The sequence below is a fragment of the Aedes aegypti genome, chromosome 2, assembly GCF_002204515.2.
Source record: "Aedes aegypti strain LVP_AGWG chromosome 2, AaegL5.0 Primary Assembly, whole genome shotgun sequence".
Classification (NCBI taxonomy): Eukaryota; Metazoa; Arthropoda; class Insecta; order Diptera; family Culicidae; genus Aedes; species Aedes aegypti.
In genome coordinates, this window is record NC_035108.1 from 92,676,913 (window position 1) to 92,682,912 (window position 6,000).

At 37.0% G+C, this 6,000-nt stretch overlaps 1 protein-coding gene across 1 annotated transcript in view; it reads right to left on the minus strand.

Annotated features, from left to right (window-relative positions):
- Positions 1-4,397, minus strand: part of LOC5574703 — a 28,629-nt gene extending 24,232 nt beyond the window's left edge. The window contains exon 1 of the mRNA XM_021841539.1: positions 4,156-4,397. The gene's annotated coding sequence lies outside the window, so the exon portion shown is untranslated. The remainder of the gene's footprint in view (positions 1-4,155) is intronic.
- Positions 4,398-6,000: the final 1,603 nt, after the last annotated feature.

Here is a 6,000-nt window from a genome sequence, read left to right on the forward strand (position 1 = left end):
AATCAATGAGCAGTTCCACAGTTATTACTTGAAAGCTTTTCTTAGCCAAAGTTGCCATTTTTGCATTCGTATATCGTGTGGCAGGCACTATGATGCTTTATGCCCCAGGAAAGTCAAGGAAATTTCCATTATGAAAAGATCCTGGACCGTCCGGCAGTCGAACCTAGACACTTTCAGCATGGCTTTGTTTTGTAGTCACGGACTCAAACTACTCGACTAAGGAAGACCCCTGAATATTTAACCTATTTGATTGAAAATTGGTATTGTATTAAGTGTACACACGTGAAAATTCTAGGAAATCACAAGTATGGACGGCTAGTAGAAAATCATTCAAAAATTTTAGTTCGCCTTTTAGAAATAGGTACAATGGTTTTTTAGGTTGTTCTTCATATAACTTATTTTTCATACATATTTTAAACAAAACGACGTATCATATATTGATATGTTATGTCTTGAAATGTCCTATGTTGATCTTTTGACATAGCTATCATCATATTTCATGCAGAAATAGAAAATCTGCAAGTTACTTTTCACAATAAAAGATCTGCAAGTTACTTTTGGTACAGTTTTTTTAATTAATCACAGTTTTCATGAAGAAAAACAAACATTTCTTGTAATAATGCAGTTCTCGTAATTTTTCTTAATATTTTGTACCAATCGTGTTTTTAATTGGTTGAGGTACAAAAATCTTAACATTGCATAAATGAATGTTCCATTTTGATTTTTCAGGTGTTTTTGAATAGAATAGAAATATCGAGCAATGAAGATTGTTGCAAGCTACCCTACAAGAGTAATTTTTTTAAGTGTTTGAGCGTTAAAATTACAAAACTTTTATCTAGTCATTTTGTACACTATTAACACTTCAGTCGTAGAGCTGTTGTATTTTGTACAACACTATTGAGGAACCCTCGCTGTTCGTTCACAATAGCAGCGTGGTGGTTTTGACAGTGATGATCCGCGCGACGACTGGAAGGTTAAATACTGTTACTAATAGCAAATGCCTTGAATGACATATATTTACCGTTTGTGTAGTACTAGGAACGATTTCCAGTATTGGTTTAATACAATCAAACGGTTGATATGATTTTCACCTCCAGCAAACCAACAATCATAGAAACAATACTTAAATCCTCGCCAAAATCTTTTGTTTTATACCTTATTTCAATAGAGCTTAATGACATTTGCACGCACGAAAACTAGCATAAAATCATCATACACATTTTGTTTTTGTTTTCCTCAGAAAAACTTGCACGCGCCTTCCAGATTCATCAAAAAGCATATGGAAATATTACACATTTTGAAAAATTTACACCAGGATTCTGGGGGTTTTCGAGGCAGAGTGCACATTGTTTTCCTCTAAGTTTCACAACCACTTCTACACTAGGGCACCCTAACCATAGACTGACCATCACGTATTAGAAAAAAAAACTATTTTATGAAGTTTGATATAACGTATTTTTCTCTAATAATTTTGAATTGTAACTCTACACCATGCATGAGGCTCTCAAAAAGATTTTATGTGGCCCTCGAACTAATTTTAAATATAATTGTAATAACATGAGGATCGTCCATAAACCACGTTGTCATTTATGGGGGAAAAGGGAGGGGGTTCTAGCCAATGACAACGGTCCATACAAATCTTATAATTTTCGTAGGGACAAATGGTCACGAGGGGGGAGGGGGGAAATAAAAAAATGACCACGTGGTTAATAAAGCCCCTTGTTGTGATTTAGGGATGACAAATCGAATCAAAGACAAATCAAAGACCTCCATGTCCCTTGCAGTTGCCCAAAACTTCATGGCTCATAAGGTAAGCTAGAATGCCGTGCAAAGTGCTGCAATTTGTCAAACTTGGGTACCTTTTGCACTACCGAGGGACGAAATGCAGTACTAGAAGTGGTACCCAATCTGAGCCCGAGTGGGACGGACCTGGTCGAATGTTTACAGCACTGTTCCTTAGATTTTGTAACCCCATTTTTTTTGAACAGTTGAACGATTAACATGAACTGAATGAGATTTGACTTATTCAAATGCCAGAAACAGTTTTGAAACCTGTCCGAGAATCTGATGTTTCCCTATCTTGAAGTTGATTTGAATCCGAATATGATTGTTAGGCTCAAATGGCTTCAAAAAGTCCTCAAGATTATCAGGATTTCTTCACTTCTCGACCACTTCAAAAATCAGTTAGTATTAAAAAAAAATGGTTCATATCTGTTGAAGTAGCATTGTTAATATCTTCTTGTGGATAGTATATGGATAGCAATTTCCAATTAAAGTAGAAGATTTTGGAGACCTCTGTTAGTTTTACCAATAACACTATGTTTTAGCTTTAAAATATTGATGTTTTGTATTTTTAATTATGGGAAATTTTTCTTAGGAATATTGTTATCTGAGGAATATTGTTAGATTATCTTTGAGAGAGTTGCAAATGCTTCTTAACGATCTTTACAAGCATAATGGAAAATTAGATGTGGTTATAATAATTTATATAGGAAATGTTCCTGGTATTGTATAATGGCCATTATTTAGCAGCAATAATAGTAGTCATTGTGTTATAGATTCCGACTATATTAATGAAGTTATTCACAGATAAAGCTTGACTTTTGAGAAAAAAAACAGAAACAAATTAGTTAGTCATTGAAGGAGCGTTCAGAGCGGTAAAATACATTTCAAGTTCGATCATTTCCGGAAATACGGGACAAATTGCGAATTTTCTTCAAAAAGACGGGACAGTCCATAAGGTTTGAAAAACGCTACTATCCCGTTAAATGCGGTCACTGGTCAGCCTAGCGTGATTACCACTATAACCGGTTAAATTATTAAAAATAATAAATTTTACTCAATGCTACAAAAAACGTCAATGTCTAAGAACTGAGGGATCGCCGCCATGTGGCGCATTCGAACCAATATCCACATCGAAGTTCTAGCGCGTAACGCGTTGAGTTTATCGTTTAACAACGCTAGCCTACCCAAGTAACAGCAGTTGGATAAATTGTTTATAAAGCAGAAATATGCTTCAGAGTAATTTTGTCAACTTTTGTTCTGTTAAAATGTTTGTTGGATAGATTTCCAACTGCTACGAAAGATGCTAAGAATCGACCGATGATATTTATCATATATGCGCTAAGTGGCTTTCCAAAAAATAATTAATTAAAATATAAAAAGCTTCTACTAGCTATCTGAATGAATCAATCCACGTCAATAAATATGACTTGACATCACCAATGAAGTATCGTTATAAAAATTTGAAGGTCAACAATCAAAGCCATGTCTACGGTTTGAATGCTATTCAAATCAAACATCATTACCATTTTTGAACAGTTATTCTTGTCTCATTAGCAGTACACAATATGGGAATACTCATTGACCAGAAATAAACAGCCACATATCTGCGAGGTAGACCAGACAGACGCAATGAAAATAAAAACAAACATTGCGCCGCGCCGCCATGCAATGTGTTTTGTGCAGTTGTAAATCCTGTGGCGTGTATCCGCCACTTCAACTTCGCAAAAACTTTGGCCAATCTTGGTGGCCATTCTACACACAGATAAAGTCGTATCACCTTTAACATCGAAATTGATTCTGAAACTTAAAAAAAATCTACGTCGCAAATCTCAGTCCTCGCAGCTACGCGAATTCTTGCCCGAACCGGTCTCGATCAAGTCTCATTCATTTCAATAAGTCTGCCCAAAGAATGCCCGCAAACGCCTTCAAATGATGTCATCCGTGACTCTATCTCCGCTCTCAGGTTGCAGCACCCAGTTTCACCTTACTGCTTATTGACGTAGATGTTGTAGGTACTGTTGTTTCCTTTCCTGGAGGTTGCTCCGCGGTTCGGAACCTAGCTCAGAACGTGATCGTATGGCTATTTTGAAGCGCGCGTTGACGATCGCGATCACTCACTTATCCTGCGCTCTAATGAGTTTGTGACTGAGACGGACACGCGTGAAGCTAATTGATTAATTGACAGGGCTCTGAGTTCGTGGTGATCAACATGATCACGTTTCCGGCGAGCTGAACACCTGTAGATCTGCGCACTTACAGCAGAGTTCTAGCTCACGAATTGTACTATGATAACATCCAAGGCGATAGATAACCACGATCGCGCACTACCCGCCCCGTTATCGGTAAAACGTAAAACTAAAATGCACTCACACTGATCTGCTTCAGCAATTAGTTAGTAGAAAATCAGCGAAACTTCAATAAGTCCAGCAGCAATTCGGTGTCACTATGAAATATACACATATCATCTGTTTAACACCGCTGTGATAAACAGTTTCGATTTTTTTTCTCTCGGCGAATGTTCCAGTGTTAGTCTTTTTTTGAAGGCGTTATCTTCGATGTAAAGGGAGAGAAGCGCGATCTGATCGCGACCGAAGTTCGCGTTTAACTGATGGGGGCTTGGAAGGCGCTCTGGAATTGCGGCGCCGATGAGAAGTGTTCTGATCATTTGACTACTAGGTGTGTTTTACTCAGGTGGGACCGAGCTGGCAGCGATAGCAAATAGTGATCGTTATTTGAGAGTTTATTGCTTATAGAATATCGTTTTGTTTAATATTACGGACACTTAAGGCCTCGGTGTTGTACAGCTCTATAGAAAGCATATCGAATAAACCATTCAAAGCATTTTTGAAAGGTGAGTGAAGATTTTCATTCCGCTGCATGACTAATTTTAAGCAAATAGAAATGTTTGGACTTTCCGGGCGCTTCCTCACTTTCCGAACATTTTGATTATAATTTCGAACAGCTCGTGAAAATCATTTATTTATGATATCAAATCAAATCTTCAATTGAAATCGTCAAGCATAAGCATAGATGACCGTACAATTCGTAGTTGCTACTCCATGATTGACCAGAACAATCGAAGTTGCACAGAGATTTAATGAATGGGGCTTGGGATAAGTTTACCATTCTACAATGTCCATTAAAAAATTGATTATGCATTCTATTGCGCTAATTCTCATGACTGATTCGTAGGGTAAGAGGTTTTGGTTTACTTGGAAAGAAAGTCTGGGAATAAATGGGAAAATCTATTTAGGTATTTACCAACTTCAGTTCCTATAAAACTTCCATAAGACTCACTATTATAGAAACCTATCACTAACACTGGTACAAAAAAGCAGAAAGCAGAAGGTACAAAAAAGGACATCAATATGTTTAGTTATGTCATTTATAGAAAATCGTCGAAAAAATCCCATTAATCAAACCGTTACTGCTTTTGAACTTGTGATTGGAAAAATCATTCAAAAATATATGTTAAAATTCGAGTTATGTCTGTTGTTCAGCCAAAATTTCAGTCAAATCGGTCCATAAATATCTGAGATATAGCTTGCCAAAGTTGGTCATTTTGTATGGAAAATCGAAAAACTTGCAAATGTTTTGTCCAATACTGTAAATGCCATTTATACTAGCGAATCATTATGTTAAAATATTCATGGCAAGGGGTGAATAGACCGAATATGGTTTTAGTATGAATGTTATGCTGTTTAGCATATATTTTTTTAACCGTGTAGCATAGACTGACTACACATATCAATGGTTGCTATTCCGTGATTGACCGAAGTCAGTGAAAATGCACAAAGAATCAACTAGAAGTTCGGCTGGGATTGGCCATAATCTTCTTCAGTGTGCATAATTCAGTGCCTCTATTTATACATGGTCAATAACGGCGCCGGCCACGTCCTTGCAGTCAGGTGGGATTGAGGGGAGGAATGTTAGTGTGTAACCTTTGCTATTTGGAGACCGTGTTTTCCTCTGCATCTCCACAAAGGTTACTGGGAGGGATGGTTGTTAATGGGGAGGATCGTTGGGTCACATGATTCAATTTGATAAGCGATTAGACCATGATAAACGATTATTTGTGAGATATAAACATACTTAGTAATACAGTGTCTTACCGATTTTGGCAACAAGGCTTGATTTTTATGTTGCCAAAATTGGGATGTTGCCAAATTCGGGAATATTGAAATGCTTGTGTTTTTATCATTCTAATCTCTAAAA